This window comes from Gossypium arboreum, chromosome 2 (genome assembly GCF_025698485.1).
Source record: "Gossypium arboreum isolate Shixiya-1 chromosome 2, ASM2569848v2, whole genome shotgun sequence".
Lineage (NCBI taxonomy): Eukaryota > Viridiplantae > Streptophyta > Magnoliopsida > Malvales > Malvaceae > Gossypium > Gossypium arboreum.
The window spans coordinates 107,724,155-107,751,089 of NC_069071.1; the positions used below are offsets into that span (position 1 = coordinate 107,724,155).

Below are 26,935 nucleotides of genomic sequence, written 5' to 3' on the forward strand. Positions count from 1 at the left end.
GATAGTTTAACTGAATTATACATTTTTGATATAGTGAAATTGCATGGTGTACCATTGTCTATAGTATCAGACTGAGATCCGAGATTCACATCGAGATTTTGGAAGAAATTGCAAGATGTTCTGGGTACTAAATTGCATTTTAGTACTGCTTATCATCCGCAAATAGATGGTCAATCTGAACGGATTATTCAGATACTCGAGGATATGTTGAGATGTTGCATTCTTGAGTTTGAAGGTACGTGGGAACAATATTTCCCTTTGATTGAATTCGCTTATAATAACAGTTTTCAATCGAGCATCAAAATGGTACCATATGAAGCTTTATACAGTCATAAATGTCGTACACCTTTGCATCGGACAGAGCTCAGCGAAAATAAGATTCACGGGGTTGATTTGATAAAGGAAACTGAACAGAAAGTGAAAGTGATCCGAGATAGTTTGAAAGCAACTTCTGATCATCAGAAATCATATGCAGGTTTGAAAAGAAAAGATATTGAGTTTGATATTGGTGAAAAAGTATTTTTGAAAGTGGCTCCGTGGAAGAAAGTGCTTCATTTGGTAGAAAAGGCAAATTGAGCCCAAGATTTATCGGGCCGTATGAAATTATCGAGCGTATTGGGTCGGTTGCATATAGATTGTTTTTTCCACCAGAGCTAGAAAAGATTCATAATGTATTTCACGTATCGATGCTTCAATGACACAGATCTGATCCTTCGCATTTAATTCCTCCGTTTGAGATCGAAATTTAGTCTGATATGACTTACGAAGAAAAGCCGATCCGAATATTAGCTCGAGAGGTTAAAGAGTTGCATAATAAAAAGATTCCATTAGTTAAAGTGATGTGGCATCAGCACGGTATTGAAGAGGCCACGTGGGAGCCTGAAGATGCTATGAAACAGCAATATCCAAATCTGTTTAATGGTAAGATTTTCGGGGACGAAAATCCTTAAGGGGGAGAACTGTAACAGCTTGATTTTGACCCTAGTCGGAATAGTGGTTTTGGGACCAAAAATCCGAGTTAAAAAAATATTTTAATATTAATTTCCGTGTATTTGGTAAGTGAATTTACATGTGTGAAAGTCCCGTGTGAAAATTTAACTGTTAGTGTGCTTAATTTGCAAAAAGGACCTAATTGCATAAAATATAAAAGCTGTGTGCTAGATGTTTAAGTGCTTATTTGAGTTGGCTTTTTAGAGTAAAGGTCCTTATATGGCTATTTGACCATTGGAAATTTGAATGGACATAAAAGCGCATGTGTTAAGTGAATTTTTAATGGTTGAATGAAAGGGCAAAATAGTCATTTAGATTTTATGTTAATAAGAATAAAAAAAATGCATGTAAATGGATCATTTTATGTCCATTCTTAACCGAAAATACAAAAAAATAAAAGAAAAAGAACACCTACGGTTCGGCCATTGTATTCTTTGATTGGGGTATGTTTTTGCTTCGGTTTTTGATAATTTCTACGTTTTTGTGATCGTTGCTAAATGTACTATAAAGCCCATGCCTCAATTTCTGATTTTGTTGATGATTTGAAAATGTGTCATGGATGAATTCATGAGTTTTGTGTTGCTAAATGGTGAAATATTAAAGCTTGATGTTGAGTTTACATGTTTTGTCTTTGAATTTTAGTTGGATTTGAGTAAATTGAGCTAATTTGTGAAAATGTTATTTTGAAGGACTAAAATGTGAAATAAATGAAATGTGTGGACTTGTTTGAGAGCCATGAAAATTCGGTTAATCTTGTGTACAAACAAATTATGTGTATTTTGTGATTTTTTGAAAGATGGACTAAAGTGTCGAAATGTGAAAACATGAAGGTTAGTTTTCAAATTACCCTAAATATGTGTTTATGGAATGAATTGAATTATTTGGTAAATAAAAGGATTAATTTTGAATACTTATAGATCAAGAAAAGAGGAATTCGGATTTAGATCGAGGAAAGTCGAAGGTTATCGAGTAGATAGTCCAAGTCGACAAATTTCGAGTACGAGGTAAGTTCGTACTTAAAATATGATGTCAAGTATGTTTTGATGTCTTTATTATACATAGGTTGTATATAAAATTGAATTGGATAATATGGTGATGAAACGGAAGTTTTGGCACTAAGTGTGCGATTTAAACTAGCTTTGACACTAAGTGTGCGATTTAACTAGCTTCGGCTACTTGAGGCACTAAGTGTGTGATACCGACTTAGTCTCGGTTATTTGAGATGGCACTAAGTGTGCAGAAATATTTAGCTTCGGCTAACCTTATAGCACTAAGTGTGCTGATTTATAAAATACGAATAACTTATGGAAAGTCTTATAACATTCAACATGAGGTAAGTACAAAAGTGAATAAGTACGGGAAGCTTCAGGTATGTATAATGCCTAAGTGGTAGATGATGTTATGTATATGAATCTCATTGAGTTGATATAGTTATATGGATTGAAATTGTGCAAATACTCATAGGTTATCATTTTATGTTCATATACTATGAATGTTTTGAGTACGAGCTTACTAAGCTTTTGAAAGCTTACTCGTGTGATTCTTATGCATTTCACGATTATCGTAATTCTTGAAGTCTCGGGGATAGTCGAGGATCGTCACCACACTATCGATCTCGTTTTGGTACTTTTAAAAATGTAAATATTTGAAGTATGGCGTGTATAGGCTAGTAGTTGTGAAGTATATTTTGTGATGTATATAGTTAGCCATGAGATTTGGCTAATTTGTGTTTGAACTCATATTTGATAGTGGGTTATGATATGTGATGTTAATTTGCAACTATGGCTTAAATGATGTATGTTTTAGCATAAAGAATGGTTGATTGGGTTGTACATATATGCTTGATTCCTTATTTGTAGGTTGACCCATAATGGGGTGCCAAGTTGTCTTAAACCAAGCCTGCATTGTACCACACGGTCAAAGGCCACGGGTGTGCTTTGTGGCCTATTTGTTTGGCAGTAACCTCTTAAAAATCACACAGCTTTGACACACGAACGTGTCATATGGCCGTGGGCATAAGTCAGTAGCTAGCTAAGTATCACACGGCCATAGCACACGGGCGTGTCTATTGGCCGTGGGTGAAAGTTAGTATGGTCACCCTGTTTTGGCACGGCTAGTTCACATGGGTGTGTCTGATACCCGTGTGAGGCACACGGCCTGGATACACGGGCGTGTGACCTCAATATAATTGAAAAATTTTCTAAGTTCTGAAATTTACGAGTGTGTTTGGTTTAGTTCCGACCTCTTTTTAGTGCATGTTTAAGGTCTCATTGACCTAAGAAAGGGACTTATGTTGATGTTCGACTATGATGCTATAATGTTTGTGATATGAATGTGAAGTGTTTCGATATGTTTGGTAATGCCGCTTAACCCTAGTCCGGCGATGGATACGGGTTAGCGGTGTTACAGGTATAAATATTGCGATGAAGGTATAAGGAGTTTGAAGGTTGTCCGGTGAGTATTAAACGATGGAATTGCAACTTTGTGTAGAAGTCTCTGGCAAAAGTTTAGAAGGTTCAGAAGTGGAGTGTTTTTTGGCAGTTTAGTGATGGTTGGAAAATAAAATTTTGGTAGAATGTCTGGATTAGTGATCTTGGACCTCTTAAGGAGTTTTGCACAATTGACGAACCGACTTTCAAAGAAGTTATTGTGTTTGCTATGACGAATGCCACTGGTGAGTGGAATTAGGAGTGCGGAGTTTCCACAAAACTGTTAAACTATAACTAGATGAAATGAAACTAAAAGAAACAACATTAATCAAGAAGAATGCGTTAATATTTTTGTTAACTTTGTACAGGGGTAGCACATTTAACTTTGTACAGGGGTAGCACATACTTTTATATAACAAAAATAGTCTAACAAATTAACTAACAACTAACTAACTAACAGATTAACTAACTTTATTAGCTACTCTAACATTCTCCTGGTTTTGTCAAGCTTTTTTTAAAACAAAAAAAAAAGATCATCATAACTTAGCAAAACCTGAAGAGCATGTCGAAACGAGGCAAACTGTTTGGGAGTGATGGGCTTTGTGAAGACATCAGCAACTTGTTTTTTAGAAGGAACAAAGTTGGCTTGCAGTGTACCATTGAGAACTCTTTTTCGAACAAAATAGTGATCAATCTCTATATGTTTTACCCTAGCATGATGTAAGGGATTTGCAACCATTGAGGCTGTGGACGTGTTGTCACACCAGACCACTGGAGACTGACAGAGAGGCATACCAATTTTATCTAACAAATATTTGACCCACAGCAACTCAGACACACAATTGGCTAAGCTATGATATTCTGCTTCAGATGAGGACCTAGACACTACTGCTTGCTTTTTGGAGCACCATGCGATAAAGTACAGTCTTAAGAAGACAACATAGCTTATGGTGAAACGTCGATCTTCAAAAGAGGAGGCCCAGTCAACATCAGAGTAGCAGACTAACTCAAACTGACCTTTGGATAAGCACAACCCATGACCCGTTGTTCCAATAAGGTATCTCAATACTCGTTTAACTGCCTTCCAATGAGTATCACTTGGAGAATTCATATATTGACTGAGTTTGTTAACACAAAATGACAAGTCAGGGCATGTGATGCACATATATTGAAGCATGCCAACTATACCTCGATATAAGTGACCATCAGCTAACGGTGGATTGCCATCAGAAGTAACTAATTTGGGAGTGCTCACCATGGGTGTAGGTGTGGTTGATGCTGCTGTTATCCCTGTTTTGTGAAGTATCTCAGTGATGTACTTTATCTGACTCAGGAACAGCCCTTGAGGTGTATGCTGAACGGTAATGCCTAAGAAAAAGTTGAGTCGTCCCATGTCTTTGAGAGCAAACTTATTGTGAAGTTGCTGCACTACACTATCAATATCCTTACTAGAATTGCCTGTAATTACTATGCCATCTACATAAGCCATAAGCAACAAATAATTTCCTGCAGTAGCTCGAATGAACAATGAATGATCAACTTTTGATGCATGAAAGCTAAGTTGATCAACTAGATACTATTTGAGAGTTTGAAACCACGTATGAGGAGCTTGGCGTAAACCATATAGGGCTTTGTTTAACTTGCAGACAAGCTTCTGACCATTGTGACTTGACTCTTCAAACCCAAGTGGCTAGTCCATGTATATCTCTTCAATCAACTATTCATTTAAGAAAGCATTGTTAACATCAACTTGTCTCAATGACCATCCTTTCATGACTGCAATGGTAAGAACAGTCCGAATGGTTGCTGCTCAAACCACTGGGCTGAAGGTGTCTTGAAAATCAAGCCCTGCATGTTGAGAAAACCCTTTGACTACCAAACGTACTTTATATCTCTCCATAATACCATCAGCCTTCTTTTTCACTTTAAACAACCATTTGCAACCAACTACTCTTCGATTATCAAGGAGAGAACAAAGGCTCCATGTGTTATTTTGAATGAGAGCCTGTAACTCACTATGCACAGCAGCTTTCCAAGACTCATTGCGCATTGCTTCATGGATGTCAGCAGGGATATCTTCATAGAGATAGGGTGTTGTGCTCATGTATGCCTTGGGTTTAAAGATGCCAGCTTTGCTACGTGTTACCATAGCATAGGAGTTACATGGAACAGATACTAGAGGAGGTGGCTGGTCAGGTACGTCAGCACCAGATGTTCGAGAAGTAGATCTTTTAGAAATAGAATGTACTGGACTAAGTGAGTGAGACTGAAGGACATCATTCAGAAGGTTGGCTTGAGTAGTAGGTGAAATGACAGATGTTTGCCTAGCATGTAGAATACGGGCTAGGGATAAGACAAAGAACTTGGAACTAGACAGTGATGTAGACATGGGAAGAGCAGGCTTGAAGATGATGGTTTTAAATGGAAACACTGTTCCATTAAAGGTGGCATGATGCAAGATATACACACGACCATTATTATCTTGACAACGATATCCTTTGTGCAATGGGTAGTGCCCTAAAAATGTGCATAGGGTTGACCGAAACTGTAGTTTGTAGGTGTTGTAGGGTCGAATGTTAGGAAAACACAAGCAGCTAAAGACATAGAGGAATGAATAGCTTGGTGGAACCTAAAATAGTTTTTCATATGGCGAGATATTGTTTAGGGGATAAGAGGGCTAACATGTTTATCAAGTAGACAGCACTGCTGAAGGTATCATTCTAGTAAGTTAAGGGCATAGATGCATGAGCTAGCATAGAGAGACCAACTTCAACTATCTGTTTGTGCTTGTGTTCAATTAGACCATTTTGTGCAGAGGTATAAGGACAAGTAAACCGATGCATGATCCCTTGTTGAGACAAGTACAACTTTAATACCTGAAATTCTCCTCCCCCATCTGTTTGTAAAGCTTTAAGTTTGCAACCAAGAGCTCTTTCAGCTTGCCTATGAAATTGTAGGAAGATAATAAGCACTTTTGATTTTTTCTACAGGAAATAAACCCAAGTGTATTGTGTATATGCATCTGTGAATGTAGCATAATAGCGAAAACCATTGGAAGGGATTGAAGCTGGTCCCCAAACATCAGCAACTATCAATTGAAGTGGTGTAGTATATTCAGTCAATGACTTCTGAAATGGCAGCTTATGTTCTTTTCCTAAGTGACAAGCAACACAATTAAGTGGTTCTTTATTCGTACCAAAAGGTATATTACACTTGAATAGGACCTTTGTAAGAGTAGCTTTACAGGGATGCCCTAACCTAGAATGCCATACACATAAAGGAACAATCGTACTGGTTGTAAAACATTGAGCTAAACCAAAAGGTAAGACATTCTTGAAAGAGTCATGTAAGTGTAGTTTGTACAACCTGTGCTGCACTGATCCTCGAAGAACCTCCCTGGTTTTCAGATCACGAACTTGACACTATGTAGGAAGAACTCAAATATCACCTGATTGTCTTTTGTAAACTTCAACACAGACAAGAGATTTTTGGTTATACTAGGTACAAACAAAAACGATCGCATATATAATGGTCATGAACGAGTAAGCAAGGAAGACTGACCAGTAGACAGAACATGAAATGCAGTGCCATTACCAACATACACTTTACCTAGACCGTTATAGGAGGTACTTTCACTTAGTGAAGTAGCCAAATGTGTGAGATGATAAGTTGCCCCGGAATTCGGATACGAAGCATTATCACCAACTGTCTCATGAGTGGAAATATAAGCTTGAGGATGTGAGGTTACTGAAGTGGGTGCATTGACAGTTTGTGGAGAACTGGCAGTAAACGGTTTAGGCCTAGTAGGTGCTAGAGCAGGTGGAAAAAACCAACCGGGTTGGGTATTGGGAACAACAGCAAGCGAGGTAGACCTAGAAGATGGCATCCAAGGGACTATATGAGATCCAACACCAAACATACATACATTTACTTGTCGAAAAGGTGGAGGTCTGTAGCCTGCACTCTTGTACAAGGCATCAAACCGATAGTAACATCGATCAACGAGATGACCTTCTTTCCCACATAACTGACATTGAAAATGTGGACCAGATATACGACCACGCCCACGACCTCCAGTAGTTGAGGAGGGGCGATAAGCTGGTGTAGGTGCACTGTTGGTAGTAAGGTCTGCAGGTTGATGTGACACCATATTGGCTAAACTATGAGCTTCAAATATTGTAGCCTGTTGGCGTGCTTCAGCATCAAGGAGCATGGTAGTGACACCTTGAGCCGTGTAAGGTATTTGACTGGCCGTGATGTTCGTAATGACAGACTCATATTCTGGTGACAGACTATTAAGAATTGCAGTAACATGCTTATGCTCGCTAATGACTTCTCCACAACTAGCAACATTATCACAGTACCCTTTAATTTTCATTAAGAAATCTTTCATAGAAAGATCACCCTTGCACTAAGAGTGTAAAGCTCTTCTATAAAACATCAGTCTAGAGGTGGTTTTACTGCCATACAAATTAACAATAGCATTCTAGATTTGAGCACTAGTATCCATATCAATAAGATATGGAAAAACCACCTGACTTACCGACGACAGGAGCCAGGATGCAAGAGCATTGTCTTGTTGTTCAAACTGAGCAAACTCAAAATTCTCTTGAGGCACACCATCAGCATCCGGAAGCAGTTGAGGACGGGGAACAGTACGAGAATCCAAAAAGTTTTGAAGCTTATATGTTTTAATTGCTAAAAGAACCTGCTAACGCCACAACAGGTAATTAGTGTCATCAAAAAGAACACTGATTTTCTTGGTGGAAAAGAAACGACTATCAACAACTCCATCAATAAGATTAGAAGCCATCACTGGTGCAGTGGACTGAACAATGGACGAACTGGAAGGATGAGACATGAAGAACTCAAAGAATCAATCTCCAGGAATGAATGGACATCTAGTACCATGTTAAACTATAACTAGATGAAATGAAACTAAAAGAAACAACATTAATCAAGAAGAATGCATTAATATTTTTGTTAACTTTGTACAAGGGAATCACATTCCTTTATATAACAAAAGTAGTCTAACAGATTAAGTGACAATTAACTAACAGGTAACAGATTAACTAACTTTATTGGCTACTCTAACAAACACAGCGTAAAATATATTGCTTGTATTCGACCTCCAAAAGCTAATGCAAGGAATGATCGATCAACCTGGAGAAGTACTGAACATGGCCGTTTTTCAGTGGCCGATGGGTACAAGCTGTTTGTGAAAAATAAGTGACAGCCGAAGGAGGAAAGATGGGAGCTAGGTTGGAAGTTTAAAGGCGCACAAAGAGTGCGACAGATTATTTGTCTCTTATTACATGATAGATTGCTTACTAATTCGGAGCGTTGTCGAAGAGGAATGTCGGATGACAGCTCCTGCCTTATTTGTGGTTTTCATGTTGAAACGCCATTTCATGCAATGCGGGATTGTTATATAGCAAAATCAGTGTGAAACATGGTAGTTCCAAGTCAGAAGCGGTTTGGTTTTCTAACATGTCTCTTAATACTTGGCTTGCCGATAATTTAGGTAATAAGGATGGAACTAAGATTAATAAAATTGATTGGCAGATAGTGTTTGGGATTTTTATTTGGAAAATCTGAAATTGTCGTAATGCATAGTTGCTGCAGGTATGGCTTGGTCGAAGATAGTATCATTGTACTCTACGAGGAGGGGCCTTGGAATCGATCTGGGAAGGGAGAAAATTAGGTGGATGCCACCACCAGCGGAGTTCTACAAGCTAAATACTGATGGTGCAGTAGAACAAGGCACAAATGAGGCAACAGCTGGGGGTTTGATACAAGACTGTAGAGGGGATTGGTTGATTGGTTTCTTTAGAAATATTGGCGCTTGTTCAGTCTTGAATTCTGAACTCTGGGCAATGTATGATGGGATGCGATTGGCATGGAGGAAAGTTATCAAGAGAGTAATAATTTGGTGGCGGTTAGCTTGATTCAGGAGATGGATGGTGCTGATGTGCCAAGTTTAGTATTGGATACTCGAAAGTTGATGTCTCAAAGTTGAGAGATCAAATTGCAGCATGCAATAGAGCAACTAATGGGCTGTCGAAGATCGCTAGAAATCATCCCTTAGGTGTCCATGTTTTGTTATCAACTTTTACTGAAAATTGTGTAGGATAGTTTGGGGATATATGTTGAATGTATTGTGTAATATGACTGATTTTTAATCTAGCTTTTCATTATTTTCAAAAAAGAAAATCTCACCTACAGAGTTCCATCATTTAATTTTTTTTTATTTTTTTTTAGAAAAAGGGTTCTTCAAATTCTAGTGGATACTTTTGCCAAAATTATTCATCTTTAAAATAGAAGATTACAGGCCCTCAAAGTCTAAAGTGCATACTATTATGGGCAAAACTTTTCTTACGATAATATAAATAATTTGCTGAGCTTTCTTATTCATTTGATTAAAATAATGTGGAGGGTTTTTCGTTTTAAAATTTAAAACTATGGGAAAGTGAACTATACCATTTCATAACAAGGAAAAGAGAATTACAAAGCTTAATTAGGTTGGCATAAAGAGCCACCACAGTTTGTACTTCGTATCTTTTTCTTAGGTTTAATTATTGAATAATATATATATATATATATATATTTGGATTTCACGAATGGTTTATAGATAGTTGGTAGACGCTCCAATCATATATGATAATATTCCACTTTTTGATCAACCACTGTACTTAGTTCTCCCATGCATTTCTCTGTAACATTCTACTATTTTAGCCCAAATTATAAAATCAACTAATTATTTGATTGGAATATCATATTAAAATTTTATAATTATGACCTATTAGGGTTCTAGAGAAAACAAATCAATTGATTGTAGTGTTTTTATTATTATTATTATTAAATCTAACGGTATCAAGTAATCATATTGTTTAATTCTAAACTTTTTATTATACAATGCATTATTGATTAGTTTCATGTATAAATATATTGATAAAAATTGGATATATAGACTCTCAGTGTTCTATGTATTTTACATAAATGGGGATTAAAAGATTTTGTGCTTTAAATATGAATATTTTTAATTAGGATAAATATTAAATTTATATATAAATTTTGACGTAATGTGTAATGTCATGCATAAACTTTGATTTTATGTCATTTTATACTTAAAATTTTAATTTAATTAAAATTTGCAAATCACTAACAACACCATTAAATTAGTACCCTTTTACATTAATATTAATGCAATATGGAAATAAATGTATGCATTTATTCTTTTAAATGTATGCATTTATTCTTTTAAATGTATATAGTTGAATCAAAATCAAAGTTTTATATATACATATAAATCAAAATTTAAGTTTCATATGTATAATTGCACCAAATAAAAGTTTATATATCAAATTACACATTGGACCAAAATTCATTTATAATTTTAATATTTATTCCTATTTAATTTGATGTCTATGTGATATATTAGTAAAATTAGAAAGTTTTTATATAGGCCAATCAATTATGCAAATTTAAATTGTTAATATCCATGTAACTAATGAAATACTTGTGATGGAAATATGGATAAATGAACATTCACTACTCATTAAAAATTTAGATTTTGCTCTAAGGTGAATTATTTATTCCATGAATAATGAAAATTATGGAGGCAAGTTACTTTTTAGATATAGATTTTAATGTTGAATGACAACGCGTATATTTAATGAAAATTATTTATTTATCTATTAAAGTTAATAACATTTTTATGATAGTATATTATAATATCTACCCAAAGGATTGCTTATATGAATTTATAAAGTAAATTTAATATTTTGAGTATTTATGTATTGCTTCATTTTTATGTATTATTTTGTAACTAATTTTCTTTATTCACTACCTTCATTTGTTACTTATTTAATAAATTAACTTCTTTGAATGGAGTGAACAAGTTATCTTGACAATATTAGAATATAAACTTGCTACTATTATTAACTTAAGTGGTAAGGAAGAGAAGTTGCACCATCAATAATAGGAACGATCAATCATATTGAGCCTTATGTTTTTGCGAATGACTATTGTTAACATAATTAAAAGCATAATTTCACAACATGAAATTGTGAAAGAATATGTTACGTTTGTGGAAGAACGTTTTTGTTATGCAAACAAGTCACTCGTTGGTAATTTAATAGCACAACTCACAATCATAAAGTTCGATGAGTCAAGGGGATCCACTACAACAAATTAGGGATACGACGGGGAAAACAGGGAACATTTACAACAAAAATACCACCAGATTGAACCTTCCACGATGTTCTACATAAAACCGCTTCTATACCGCTGACATTCATGACGTTTACGAAAAAAATGCCTCCAGAAGAAACCATTTAGCGACGTTTATGACCGAAACGCCTCCAGATAAAACACTTTGTAGCATTTTAAAATGAATTCACCATTGTAGTTCATAACTTTTAGTGGCGTTTTTGGTAAAAATGTCACTAATCAATTTTATATGAATAAGTGAGATATAAAGAAAATTTAGTTTCGTTATTCGTATATATGAAGCAGCGTTTCTACCCTAAACGCCACAATATGCTTAGATTATTTATTTGATTATTAAGAAATAAATATTTCTAATTATATAATTAGATAAAGTAATATAAATTTAGAAGAAATTAATGTGAATTATAATATAAATGACAAGTTATATGTTAATGAAATTTAAAAACAAAATAATTTTATTATGTTATAATAAAAATAATAAAACATATAATTAATGTTTAATTTAATATATTTATATTTTTATTAAAAAAAAAAGTAAATTAATTCCAAGAACTTAGCAGTGTTTCTTTTAAAAACACATCAAACGGTGTGTATGTAAAGACGTTTTTAAAAGGAAACATCATGAAACTGTAAAGTCTAAATGCACAAGTGGAACGACGTGCCGATTGGTTGGGAAGCACAATTATTTACTTGGTTTCTAGGGTTCACAGCTTGACATGGTCGGTGATGTCCAATACATTTCGAGAGATGCGATAAGCTGAAGAAAGTCCAGAAAGCGGCCATTCTTGATCATATTAGGGTGACACTTCATATTTTAATTGCATTTCTAATTCTTTATTGAAATTTTTTAGATAATAATTAGTTAAACTTTCAATTGCAGACCAAATTTCATTTCGATGAAAAGTTGGAAGACTTTGTTCTGAATTCTTTGGGGAAGAACTGGAAAGATTATACGTGCAAATTGAAGCAACATGTCATGAAGTATGAAGATCCTTAGGTTGGAGGCGAAAACGTACCATGTGATGAGGTCGGGTGGCAATACCAGAATTTTGTGGACTTTGTGTTCTCGGATAAAGCGAAGGTAAATAAATAATAGTCAAATTACTTTTCATTTAATATTATATTATGTTTATATAAACGTAGACTTGATCATGGGTTGAGTTATCTATTCAAGCTTGAAGGCCTACTCGAAAAGTAATAGGGTTTGAGAAAAAATATATGCTCAAAAAATGGGTTTAGACAAAAAAAAAAGATCCATTTAGAAATTAGGTTAGGCATTGAGTAGTATTTTTGACTCGAGCCCAGCCTGACTTGCCCTTAGAGGTGTTCATGGGCCGGGCCGGGCTTAACAAAAAAATAATGTCTATTTATTGGGATCGGACCGGACCGAGCCCAAAAAATGGGCCTAAAATTTTGTCCAAGCTCGACCTGAATAAAAATACTAAAATTCGAGCCGGGCCAAGCCCGCCCGTATTAATTTTTTATATTATTTTTAAATATATATATAATACATCAAAAATACAAGAAATATCAAAATAAATCTTTCCCAACAAATTAAAAATAAATTTTAAAAATATGTAGACTTAGATAGAGGACGAATCGAATAAGCGAGCCCCCGGCTAGCAAGATCGGGAGGTTTAGTGTCCTCTTAAGAAGGAATACCCAACTTATGGGGTCAGCTTCGATCACGAGGAGAGAAGAGCGGACCATTGAAAGTCTCAATTCCTCTCAGCTAGCTTGATTGAAGGAGTGAGAATCGGGTGTGGGATAGAACTAGATTGATTGTTGAAACTCTCAATTGCCATAGAGCCTTTTGCACTTGACCTACTTAAATAACACTAAGATAAATACAACTTAACAAGCAAATGCTTCTAAAATAATAAAAAATTAACAAATGCCTTTAAAATAATAAGAAAATTAACAATAAAATAAATTTTATACAATATCCAAACAATAACAACAAAATAATAGCAACACAATAGTAAAATGGTAGCAAAATAGGGAGAAAACAACAAGAAAATAACATTCAAAAATAAAAAAATATATATGCAGAGTTTTTTTGTCCTTTAGTGATTCGGGCTGGGCCGGGCTAGGCCCAGGCTAAAAATACCTTACCTAAGGCCCAGCCCTTTTTTTAAACGGGCCTTATTTTTTTGTCCAAGCCCATTTTTCGGGACTATATTTTTGCCCAAACCCTCCCACATTTCGGGCGGGTCTTCGAGCCGGGCCGGGTAGCCCGGCCCATGCACACCTCTACCTGCCCCAAATTTGCTTAAAATATTTTCGTTGGTGTTGTTTACTACTGTTTTGCTATTGTTTATTATTGTTTTGCTATTATATTGCTACTATTTTGTTATTATTTTTGAATATTGTATAACTCTTATTTTGTTATTAATTTTGTTACTATTTTAGGGACATTTAATTACTAATTTGTAACTATTTAGTGTTAATTAAGTATAAATGTTTTAAAGTATTTTCAATTTGTTGAGAAATATTTATTTTAATGTTTTTAGTTTATTTGATGTATTATATTTTTTATTTTTTTATATAATTTTTTAATATGGGCGGGCTGGGTTGAGTCGGGTTCAGGTTTAGCATTTTTTTATCTAGGTCTAGTTTGGTCAAATTTTAAGCTCATTTTTCGAGTGGAGTCAATCTCGTACTTAAAAAACAAGCCTAAAATTTTATATCAACTTGACCCAAACCCAACTCAACATAACCCATGGTCATATCTATATAAGTGTTAGTAATATTTATCATTGTACAAGAATGAGAAAAGATGAACAAAGGAGAAGCCATAAAAAATGCATTCACACAAGTGGTTCAGGAAGTTTTGCTTAGTTTGCTGATGAAAAGGTATGAGAAATCACTTGAATTATTGGTCTTAGTCAGCACTTAAATGGTGTTAATTGTTTCAATTTTTATTATTGTTAACCAACTCCTTTTTTTTTTTTTTTTCGATGTTCTGTAGGAAACTATAGATGGATAGTTTTTGGATTGACTTGAACTTTTTCGTCTGATGCACACAAAGAAAGATGAAAAAACACAACTTATGGTCTTTTTGCTAATCCTTAAATTTAATGACTACTTATCATATTTTTTTTCAAATGACATTTTAAACTTTAAATTATTTGAATATCGTGCAGAAGAAAGCAAATTCAAGGCTTGTTGGGCATCAATAAGCTGCACCGAATGGGACTTCACTGGATCCGCAAGAACTTCAAAATTTGAGTTACTACAAAAGTGTTTGGACCCAAGAGAAATGGACGAGTGTAAATTTTCGGAATAGATCCGACTTCATCTCAATTCTTTGGATGTGGCTCTCAACGAAATACTTCGTCACATGAAGTAGTCAAAGAACTAGATGACGTCAAAGCAACAATGGCAAAAATGCATGCCAAAAACGATGAAGATAGGAGAAAGATAAGAGGAAATACACGCACAAAATGCGCTACTTCTATAACTGTTGGATAAAACAAGTTAGTCAACAAATATAAATATTTATATTAAATATAAGATTTGAATAAATAATGTAAACGGGTCAATTTGCCCGGGCCCATGTCAAAGCCAAAATACCAAAATAAATCTAAAACCCATAAAAATAAAAACCAATCAATAGTCCGGGTCCAGTTCCAAAATCCAATTACACGGCCCAAATACAATGGCCCTAACCCTAGCCCCATTCGCTCAGTGCCGCAGTAGCCTCCAGCACTACCATGGCTCGCGCCTCCACGTCGACACCACCAGCAGCCTCTGTACGCGTCAGCTACCCCCACCACGTTGCCTCCGTACCTGCAAATGAAGACAAGCAAAGGACGACCACAACAGCAATAGCAAAAAACAGGCAGAGCAATGAGAAAAAAAGAAAAGGAATTGTATTTTTCTTTTTCATTTTCTTTGGTTCGGTTATAAAGCCAAGAACCTTTCCTTTTGTAAAAACTACGAACGCATACTATACATGCAGATCGAATAAGAAAGATTCGAAAGCCATTTTTGAAAAAGTAATCTCTGTTTTGATTTCTGCAATTTCTTTTTTTTTACTTGGTAATTTATTTCTTCAAATCTTTGATCATCGCATTTAGAAAATAAAAAAGAAAGAAAGGGTTTTTCTTTTCGATTGTTTGGTTCTTTTGATTTTTTTTTATTTCCTTTTATTTGTGTGTAAAAAAGCAAAAAAGAGAAAAGAGAAAGAGGGATACCTGAGTTGACTCGCTCCTCCATCGTCAGCAACTCTCCCTCCGTCATCAAAGTTGGCCTTTGGAGGGTTGGCATTGCGGCGGCCATTTGGGGCATGGGGATGTCGAAACCCTAATAAAATGATGGGTCTGTTCTTTAAAAATGGCAGACAACATTTTCTAGGTTTTTTTTAGCCTTAATAACTGATAAAGCAGCGTCGTTTAAGGCTTTGGAAACAAATAAAATTGGGTTTGGTTTATTTTCTGTTCTAATCCCTATTGGTCCTTGTGAATTCCATCTTGGCCGTCTTCTTGATGTAATGTTTAGCTTTTAGATCTCAGATTTTGTTTTAATTTCAAATTTGTCCTTAACTTATTTTGATTTATTTATATATTACTTTTCTGTTTCATTATTATTTTTTAATCTCCTTATATATTATTTATTTCAATTTTTTTAACTTTCTTTCATGTATATTATTTATGTTAATATATATTATTGACTTTAAATGTTTTTTTTATGTTAATTAGTTAAAACTATTTTTTATATATTATTTTTTAAGTATTATTTATTTTAAAAATTGTTTTATGATTGTTTATTTTAAGATCTTGTATTTTATGTTATTTTTTCCACATTTTATATTTTAACCGATTCTTTAATTATTATATTTTAGGCATATTACATAGTTTTTAAAATTTGTAATTTAAAATTCGTTGTTTTCTATTGGTTCATTATTTATTTATGGTTATTATTCATTTTAAACATATATTATTTTAATGGTTTTTTATTAAAAATACTTATTGTTTTTAAAATTCATTTAATTACGTGTGTAAAGTTATTTGGGAACTTTTTTGTGTTTATAAAATTATTATTTTGAGATTCTTCTTTATGTCATATTATTTTAATATATTATGGAGTATCTCATTTAAATGTTTTTATATATTTGTACACATATAACCAAATTAATTTAATCTTATATGTATTATCATTCCTATGTTATTTTTACATGTGATTGCTTTTAAATTTATATATATATATATATATATATATATATATATATGTGTGTGTGTATGCTTTTAATCCATTATGTATATAGTTTATTCTTTAAGAAAACATATTTTGTTATTTCTTTGATTATTTAAGATTCTTTCATGTATATATTGTTTATTACATATTGGTTTGCTATTCTTTCATGTATACTGTTTATTCTTTGTTGTTTTATTATACCTTCATTATATATTATTCACATTGATTCTTTTATTATTATATGTCCATTATTGTATGTATATGTTATGTTTTTAAAATATTTTTGTATGTTATTTGTTCCAAATCTCTTCTTTCATAATGTTTATTTTAATATTATTTATAAGTTTTATTTTATATATGCAAATCATTTCAAATCCTACTATATGTGGTTCATTTGTAATTTTTCATATTAAATAGTTTTCAAATTGTTTCCATCTGTTTTGTATGTTATGTGTTATTTTAGTTTTCGTATTATTTACCGTATTATTGTTTCATGTTGTTTAATAGTATGTTGTATTATTATTTCAATTTTGTTCATCTATATTCAAAACTTGTTATATTTTTGTTTCATATTGTTTGATATTTTCATATATTCTTGAGTTCATATTATTTTGTTTTTCATATGTGTTGTTTCATATGTATATTTGTTACACCCCATTTGTTTGTTTTATTAAATCAACTGTTGTTCACCCATATTTGCAAATTGGGTTATACTTTTTAGGCTAGTTATATTTAATTGTTTATTTTGTTAATCGATTAAATAAGATATATTATCTTCATTCATCCATTATTGTATTTTACGTATGCATGTTATCCTACGTTTTCATTTTTTGTTGATTTACAAATATCGCTTTGTAATTTTTAACTCTTAAAAATCAATCATTTCATTCTATTTCAAGTAAAATTAATGCATTTTAAGCCAGTTTTATGATTACTCATTTAAAAATTCTTTAAAACGAAGGCAATACTCGATATTTGGCAATTTGAAAATCATACCCTATCGTGCTGGGTTGCGATTTCCCGTTTGTTCAAAACAATCGAATATTCCTTTGGAATTTCGCTCATGTCTTTAAAAATTCTTTAAAACGAAGGTAATGTTCGACGTTTGGCAATCCGGGGAATCGTGCCCTATCTTGCTGGGTTGCAATCTCCTGTTTGTTCCAAATAATCGAATATTCCTTTAGGATTTCACTCATTCTAAAATAAGGCAATGTTCGATGTTTAGAAATTCGAGGGGTCGTGCCGTACTGTCCTGGGTTTCGATTTTCTTGTTAGACTAAACAATTGGACATCTTTTTACGGTTTTCAACATATAAACTTTTGGAAGTCAAAATTTATCGTGTTCTCGAGGGTATAAAGGATCGTGTCCTATCGTGCTGGATACGACGCTATATTCCTTCGAAACGAGAAGACTTTAACGACCAACTTGGGTTATTCAAATGTTATTAAAAAGAACCACATTTCAAAAATATTTTTAATTTTAGACATGAGGACAGTATTTAATTGATTTGGTACCAATTTTGGGCGTAGTGAGGGTGCTAATCCTTCCTCATGCGTAACTGACTCCCGAACCCATTTTCTCATATTTTCATAAGACCAGGATTGTTGTTTTAATAAAAGGAAATATTTTATTAAAATAACCAAATTTCTAGGTGATCCAATCACACTAAACAAAAAGATCGGTGGCGACTCTATTTCCATTTTTCAAAAAGTCAATTCCCCCTTTTTTTCATTAAAATTTAAAATTTTGAAAGATGGTTTCGACAAATAATATAAACAAATATTTATATTTATTTAAAACATCACATCTGAAAAATAATTAAATAAACAAGATCTTGAAAAATTAGAAATTAAATAAGGGAATCGGGTTTAATTAGATGTTGAGGCCTATTTTCACAGTTTCCTTAAGACAGATCCAGCCGCTCCTATGGTACTTAAAGAAACGTTGGTCGTCTATCTCCTAGAATACAACAACAAAATGATCGTGATAGTAGTACTTCTGCAGTGATCAACGAACAAACCTTGCCTTCTTCTATCACCGAACGTTTGAAACTTTGGAGACAAAAAGAAAAATTATTTTGAGAGTGAAATAAATTCATTGTGTGTCTCTAAAGAATTATGTAGTATCTTTTTAGGCTTTAATATGGAGGAATTTTGAAAATTTTCATGAATAAAGATACAAATCTGCATTAAAGGAGCCATTAAATCAAATTGAATAAAATCAAATCAAATTGAAATAGATTCTGTATAATTTTGCTATACTATCTGTTTGGATATTGGATATTGTGGCATTTGTAAACATCACTAAAGGTTAAAAAAAATGTCGTGATATCCCTAATTTGCTGTAGTGGGAATCCAAGAATATATCATCAAGATGACTAATATTGCAATAAGGCTAAAAGATTTTGAGGATGATGGTAGATGGCTCATGGTTAGTTTAGTTCATTTTGAGCTCACTGCGTTTGAATTGTGGATTGTTTTAATTTAACTGTAGCACTATTAAAAATAAATGTGATATTAATGAATTGGATAATAAGCTCGTTTAGGAGAAAGTTCGATTAAAGACTTAATGAAGTTATTTCATCAAACTTGTGAGTCGAAGAGTTGACATAAAACTAAAGTTGAAAACCAACAAGTTTAAGAAGAAGAAAAACATGTTTGTTGATGTCTCTAGTGGCGAGAAAAAGGAATGAATGACAAATAAGTGTTACTTCTATAAGAGAATAAAAATTTTACCAAAAACACAAAATTTGATATAATTTTTATGGTTAGAATTAAACTTAATTGATTGCTAATAATAGTTGATGGTTTAATTCTAATTTTGCTATAAGGTATTTAACATAATACAAAGATTCTTTTCTATCCAAGTAAAGATTTGAAGATTTTCTTTATATAAAGAATAAAACGATGACTCCAATTCAACTAGTTATTATTTAAACCTGTTTCAAAACTTGTAATCTATATAGAAAAGAAATCTCGCCATCATTACTAGACATAACTATGGACTCCAAATAAAACCGTTTATCCTCTCATATTTTCTACAAGAAGATCATGATTATGGGCTTTTCATCTTTGGCCGCTAGGCAAAATGGGAAATTTTCTGTTTAAGACCCCCAAATACGAAATATTTTAATTAAATTTCTTAGCTTTTAGTCTCTAAAAAGTAATAATTAGACTTAAATCTTTTTAATACAAAATTTTCCCCCCTAGTATCATTAAAAAACCGACAAAACCATAATTTTCAAAGAAGTAAAAAAGAGAGATAAGGTTTTGTTTCTCCAATCCTGCCTCATGTGTAGATTTAAGAGATCTTCTTTTTCCACTTTTCACATTCATAAAAAGGCAAAAAAGCTAACCAAATCTAAGCCACTTCATCCTGAATCATGCAAAGAACTAGCAACGAAAACCATAAGATTTGCTCCAACTTGCAAACTTCATCCGAATATCATTTTTCCGGTCGAGGATAGATAATATTGGATTATGCAAACCGGCCAAAGATTTCATTCATGGAAACCATGCTGTTTTTTTTTATTCGTTTAGGGAATATATATATATACACAATGCTTAGAAGGGATTTTAGAGACTGTTCCTTTGAAGACCCACCGCCCATCACAACAATTTGGCTCCTTGTGTAAACATCAAATATATTTTTGTACCACTTTAATTCGATTCGGTTTTTTTTTTTTAAAAAGTTAAAACTCACATTTAGATACAAATTCTCTAAGAAAAATTTTGTATGACCAAATTCACCACAAATAATATTAACTATTGATGAATAATAGCTTTGGAATAGATTAAGCAAAAACAAACGTGAGAATCCGGGTTTTAATAGTTACTTGGATTATGCGTATATTTCACATCTTTCATGTTCCAATTATTCATCTAGAGCACAATTTCCTTTAAACAAAATTACAAGCTTGAAAAAGAAAAAAAAGGAAGAATACATCAATTTCCTTTAAATGAGGGTTTGTGTGCAATGAAACGCGTTATCTTTTTATTTATGGGTTGGAGATAAGTTATGGGTATTTCTAGGTATTGTATTAAAAAAACTGATATGATTAGAATCTATAATGAGATTGTTCAAAAACACTTGTAAAATTTATTTTAAATTAATGATAAATGTAATTCCAATGATTCTTGGTTATAAAATTTTAATACTTTAAAACCAAATTTTTATTCTAGTAGGTATATAAATTTTCTGTAATGTAAATTATAAAGTTTAATATATCATTTGGTATTTGAATTTGACACTTTTTTTAATATGGTACTCATGTTACTTTTTGGTCTAATATGGTATCTGTATCTAACAAAAGTTAAATGTAGTATCCAAAGGTAACGGTGTTGTTAACTTTCTAATGTTTAATTCGGGTTTGAGGGTTGATTGGGTGAAAGTTAATTGCTACTATTATTAGGTTTGAATTTTTCATAATTTTTTAATAGAATGAATTTAGTATTAATTGTGAATTTGTATAATTTACATTTAATTTGTCAAATACAATCTGATGGGTGTGAACTAATTTGGGTTTTAGGGTTAATTTCGTAATAGTTAATTGCTAATATTAATAGCTAATTATGAATTTTCATCAAACTAACTCTAAAACCCAAATTAAATACTAGAAAGTTAACATTGTTATCTTCAAGTACCAAAATGTATAATTTTGTCAAATGCAAGTACAACATTGAACTAAAAAATAACATAATTCCCAAATTTAAAAAAAATCAAATTTAAGCACCAAATTATGCATTAAGTCAATTATAAACTCTAGATATACAAACATAAGAGTTTGTTTTCAAAATTATATATATTGACAATAAATTTTAAATTTTATAAATTAACGAATTAAAAATGATTATATGGTTGTTCTTTTAAGTAATTAAAATTATTTTTAATATCCAAAAAATGTCATCCTAATATCTTATTCATTTCACTTACAAAATTTAAATATTTACCAATAAGATAATTTCAAATCAAACAAAGTAGTTTGAAATATATACTTTTCAAGTGACAAGTGGCTGCCACCAGTGGACCACGACGGATGGAATTTTAGGAACGTGAAAACAATGGACAAAATAACAAGGATAAATCAAATTTATACATTAATTTTATTTTAATGTTCAATTTGATACATGAACTTTGATTGGTATAATTATTTACATTAAACTTGAATTGTGGCTCATATGTATATATGAAGCTTAAATTTAATTCAATTGTACATATTTAAAGAAATAAATAAAAACATTTATTTTCACCTTGGACTAATATAATTGTGGCTTATATGTATATATGCAGTTTAGTAAAAAAAAAAATTTGGTCACCAAACTATTTAGATTTTTAAGTATTTTTATTTTTATGTTGGCCCGCTAGCGATAAAAAAAAATTAAATAGTTAAATGATTATTTTGTAATTTTTCATAATTGAGTAATCATTTTGTAACTTTTATAGTCAAGTACCAAAAAAGAAAAATAACCATAATTCAACAACCTCTACTATAATTTATCCTAAAATCTTGTGTTACTTGATATGAGTTAACATGCACCAACACAACACATGCTTGTTATAGTTGATAAAGACCCAAGAATCGGCAGTTCGAGAGCCACTAAAGATGGGCGTGACTAGCCATGATAAAAGAAAACAGAATATTCTCTTGGGGGGTTTGGCCCTACCCCTCCTCTCCCCCCCGGGTGGTGCCAAAATGCGTACATATATGCAAAATCAAAGAGCACACACGAATGTCAATGTCGTTTGGTAAACAGGCAGGCAGCCATCTCTTAATTTACTCTTCCAACTTGCAACGTGCTCTTTGAATCAATTTATATTACATTTCATAAAAATATATGATATTACAATGTCATAAAATTTATAATAAATTAAAGTACATGATTACATGAAGATGTTGAAGCTTCTGATTTTATGTCCTTAGTTTTTTTTAGCAATTTGTAATGAAAAGTAAGTCTAAAAGTTAAATAACTTGAATTGCAACATCCCACAAGATATGCATTCATAATCAAATTATCTATCTATACATATTTAATATTAGTTAAGTTACTAATTATAGTATTTGTTTTCTATTAAATACAATTAGTTAAATTTGTTTTATTTTTGTCAACAGTCCAAAGAAGTTAGTGGTTGAGTTTGAAAGTATTAATTAACTTCAGTGAAATTAGTGTTTAATATAAATGATGCGTCGAAATTCCTCTTTCTTATATTCTCATGAAGTTCACAATGTTAACACAATTGTGTTTCTCTTACTAAATTATTAATCATGAATCTAATATTGTAAAATTATACTATTATGAAAGAATCCCGAATATGAATATATTTAATTACTTTTTTCGACATACGTAAATACATGAAGGGATTTGTTCCATTTCCACAGGCAAGCAAGGGAAAAAGAAAAAAGAAAGTAAAAATATTATTGGGAGTTTGAAGTGTTTGGTTTTTATTTCGAGTTATTTTGTCTCTCACTCAAATATTAAAAAGAAAATCTAACTTTGGTTTGCCTAATTCTCTCTTTTTTGACAAATATTGCTCTGCCAGACCGAACTTTGATCATCTCTCTTTAATATTATAAATCTAACTTTCGTGTTGCCTAACTCTCTCCTTTTTTAACAATCTTTCATCTACCTTCTTTTTCACATTTGGTTTTCACTATTTATAGGGATTCAAACCATCAGCAAAAAATAAGAAAAAGCATATACACATGCAATAAAATTAGGGTTACTGCATAATGAAGCTAAACAAGTTTGATTTTTGCTTAATGAAAATGACCTTTTATCTCTAAGAATATATTATATATATATATATATATATATATAACACATATATTTTGCAGCGTAAAGAGTGAATATAATTTTGTGGAAGTTGAGGTGTTTAATGGAGTTGTAGGAAGTTGGTTTGGTTATATATTCTTTGATACTTTCCAGCTGGTATGAGATCTATGTGAATAATTAATTAAAGATATAATGATTTATTTCATTCATTTAATTTTTTTGTCTTTTTAATTTTTAAATTTATGTTTTTTATCAAATCACTTCATTATGAATAGAAAAGCTAACGTTTTTTTAATATCATCCACATGATCATCCACATGTATGCCACGTCAACAAAGTTAACTTTTCCATCTATATTAGGCTGATTTGACAAAAATAAAATTTAAAAAATACATAAATAAATAAATTATAATAAAATTTTTTTATATAAAATTGGAATGAAAAAAAGAACATTATGCCTAAATTAAAATCACTTTTGGTTGGGTCGATGCATCTTGTGGGCGTTGTTGTTTGATACTTGTTCGATGGTATATTAATTTTTCGTTAGAATAGCATTTATTATGAAAATATAGTATTAGTGTGATGAAAAGAAAGATTCTATGGGAATGGATTGGAAACTTCATGTATCTTTTTCTGTGTCGTTCAACTATTGCTTGGAAACATAGTCATAAGGTGCTAATAGAAATGATTGATTCAAACTTATTTGAATAAAAAAAAATCTGAATTCGAATTTCATCTGAATTTTAGAAAAAAAAGTTTATTCTATCTTTCCTAAAATATAAATGGAAAATATAACCAAATAAACCTTGAATTGAAATAAAATATAATAAAAAGGTTTAAATACAAAATTAGCCTCAAATTTGATGGAAAGAGGAAGAAGGAAGAAAATTGAGGTCCACACAGTGATGATATGTTGAGAGCCAGTCAAGAGGAAGGTTGAGCAATATGGGTGAAACCAAAAATTTATTTAGGGGTAGAATTTAATTATAAATTTTGTGAGGGGTTAAAATATAATTTTATCATGTATTAATTTATAATTTTATTATTTTTTAAGTGACTTAACATAATTTTTAAATTTTTAGGACTAAAGTATAATTTAACCATATATTAATTTATAATTTAAGCATTTCTTAAAGGACCACATAGTAATTTTCCATTTTGGGGTACTTGATCACCACCTTGGCATTAGGTCTTGACACATGTTTATACTAGTTTTTTTTTTTTTTCCAATTGGCCTATTAGAGAACATGATAATCATCCTAGCTAGGCGGTGATAGGGCTAATGGGTTTGACAATTTAGCTGCAATTAGACTGATGTGGACTTAATGAAGCCCCACATAGATTTTATGTATGCTTCATGCAAGGAAGAGACTTAAAACCTATATTTGGAGATGTAGGTTGGAAGCATTCCACGTGTTGATCATGCATGTCTTTATAAGGATCATGTTTGGTGAGTTGCTGTTATTAAGCGAGGTTGTGATTGATGAGGTAAGGTCGATGCAGCCCATTTTGGCTAGGTATGTATAACAATTTCCTCCACTTGAGGGGAGATTATATAGTAAACTTCCCCAAGGCAAGGCAATGACACTTGGAATTTCTATCCTTTAAACAAAGTAAAAAATCTTGGCAACCTATTCGTGAATTATATATGTGGTAGGGGTGTACCGAATGTTGTGCACATGTCTTGGAATCATAAGAGTCTCAGTTTTAGTGGGAGTCTCAGGTTTAATGGAGAGATGTGTCATTTGAGTTTTTTTCCAGTTAATGGGGAGCCATGTGATTATTGTTCATTGGACATGGATTGGCTAATCATAATTATAATGTCACGTGTTTGCGTTTGATTAATTGCGAAGAAATGACTCATTTTTAAAATCATATTGGGCACACTTGGGCTTGAAATAAATAGGGCTTTTCAAGAATTTCTTAAGTCTTTACACTACTGTTGTTGAGAGCCTAAGTATTGTTGAAGAGAATTTTTTGGAAGTTCTCTACCGCTTGAAGTTTTTTCATTGCAAAAGTCTCTTCCTTTTTGCTTCATTTGGAAAGTTTCAAAAAAAAAAAACTTTTGCTTTTAATGTTTTTGGTGTTGTTAGCAAAAGTTTATTTCGGTAAACTAGAGCTAGGTTTAATATTTGAATAGATTGGTCAACAAAAATATTCGAAGGGGTAAAGGTAAGGGTAGGAGAAAGGAAAGGATAAAGTAAATCCAAACTTTACGATGATGAAAAATTTAGATAATTATCGAGAGTTGCCAACGAGTGGTTGTGCAAAACAAAGAAGGAAAAGATAGTTAGTATGTTGAAGGTTAGAGGGATTAGTCTTCCAAATTATGATTACGAATTTTCCATTCTTTCTAAGGTCAATTGCAAAAGTGGTGTGGTGGGAGGTTTCTACCTACCCTAATATGTCTTTGAAGCGGGCTTCTATATTCATCTGCTTCTATTCTTCATAGATGTAACACCCCTTGCCCGACCCAATTGCAAGGTCCAAACTACAGGATGCTCCATTCATTGTCAGAGCAACTGTAGTCAATTTTGCAGTAAACAAACATCTACACATGTAATCAAGGGTTAATCACATTCAAATTATGTTAAACAATCATATTTGGATCTTATACAAGCTTACAAAAGCTCTTTTGTTAACTCAAGCATGAGACATGACCAAATTGTAAAGTTCTAAAAGTTTAGGGCTGGCATCGTGACATCATCTTTTTCACGTCGTGAATTCATCAAAATAGTATGTCAGGTCACGACCTTAGGCCACTTGACGTCGTGACATCACTTACTATCGGCCAACGCTGTGATGAAAGAGGATGATCGTTGGGACGTGAACTTTTTTCTTTTGGAAAAAATGAACCATTTTGGCACCTATTTAATTGTTTCCAACCAACCATTCATTATAAGCATTAAGAAATAACTTCACTTGATTCAACACATACCAAACAAGCTCAACATTCATGCTCAACTAATAAGTTGTAAAAGTAACATATTTTAATCTCATTCTTAATGCATTTTTGGATGATTAATTATCTAAATTAGTGAATGATAAACCGTAATTTATACATATTTCTATCCCATGCTTAGCACATTTTATGGATGATTTTTCCTTAAAATTGGTGAATTCGATGCTCCTAATGCCTTAATTTCATGTTTTATACTTAGGTGAGCATAGGAGAGTGAAAGGAACGAGAAACGGGCCAAAAATGGAGAAAATGGGCCAACGTACGAAATCAACATGGCCTGGACCTCCTCACACGGGCAGACCACACGGCCTTGTCAATTTGGCAGAATCGAAGCACGACTCACACGGTTGGA

The 26,935-nt window shown here is 32.3% G+C and overlaps 2 long non-coding RNA genes across 2 annotated transcripts; one reads left to right on the plus strand and one right to left on the minus strand.

The window, feature by feature from the left end:
- Positions 1-14,412: 14,412 nt before the first annotated feature.
- LOC128289380 (uncharacterized) lies at positions 14,413-15,440 on the plus strand. Its single transcript, XR_008279016.1, has 2 exons — positions 14,413-14,507; positions 14,623-15,440. It is a non-coding gene; the product is annotated as an uncharacterized LOC128289380 (long non-coding RNA).
- On the minus strand, positions 15,132-16,108 carry LOC108481212 (uncharacterized). Its single transcript, XR_001870745.2, has 2 exons — positions 15,851-16,108; positions 15,132-15,443 (listed from the first exon to the last, which is right to left on the minus strand). It is a non-coding gene; the product is annotated as an uncharacterized LOC108481212 (long non-coding RNA).
- Positions 16,109-26,935: the final 10,827 nt, after the last annotated feature.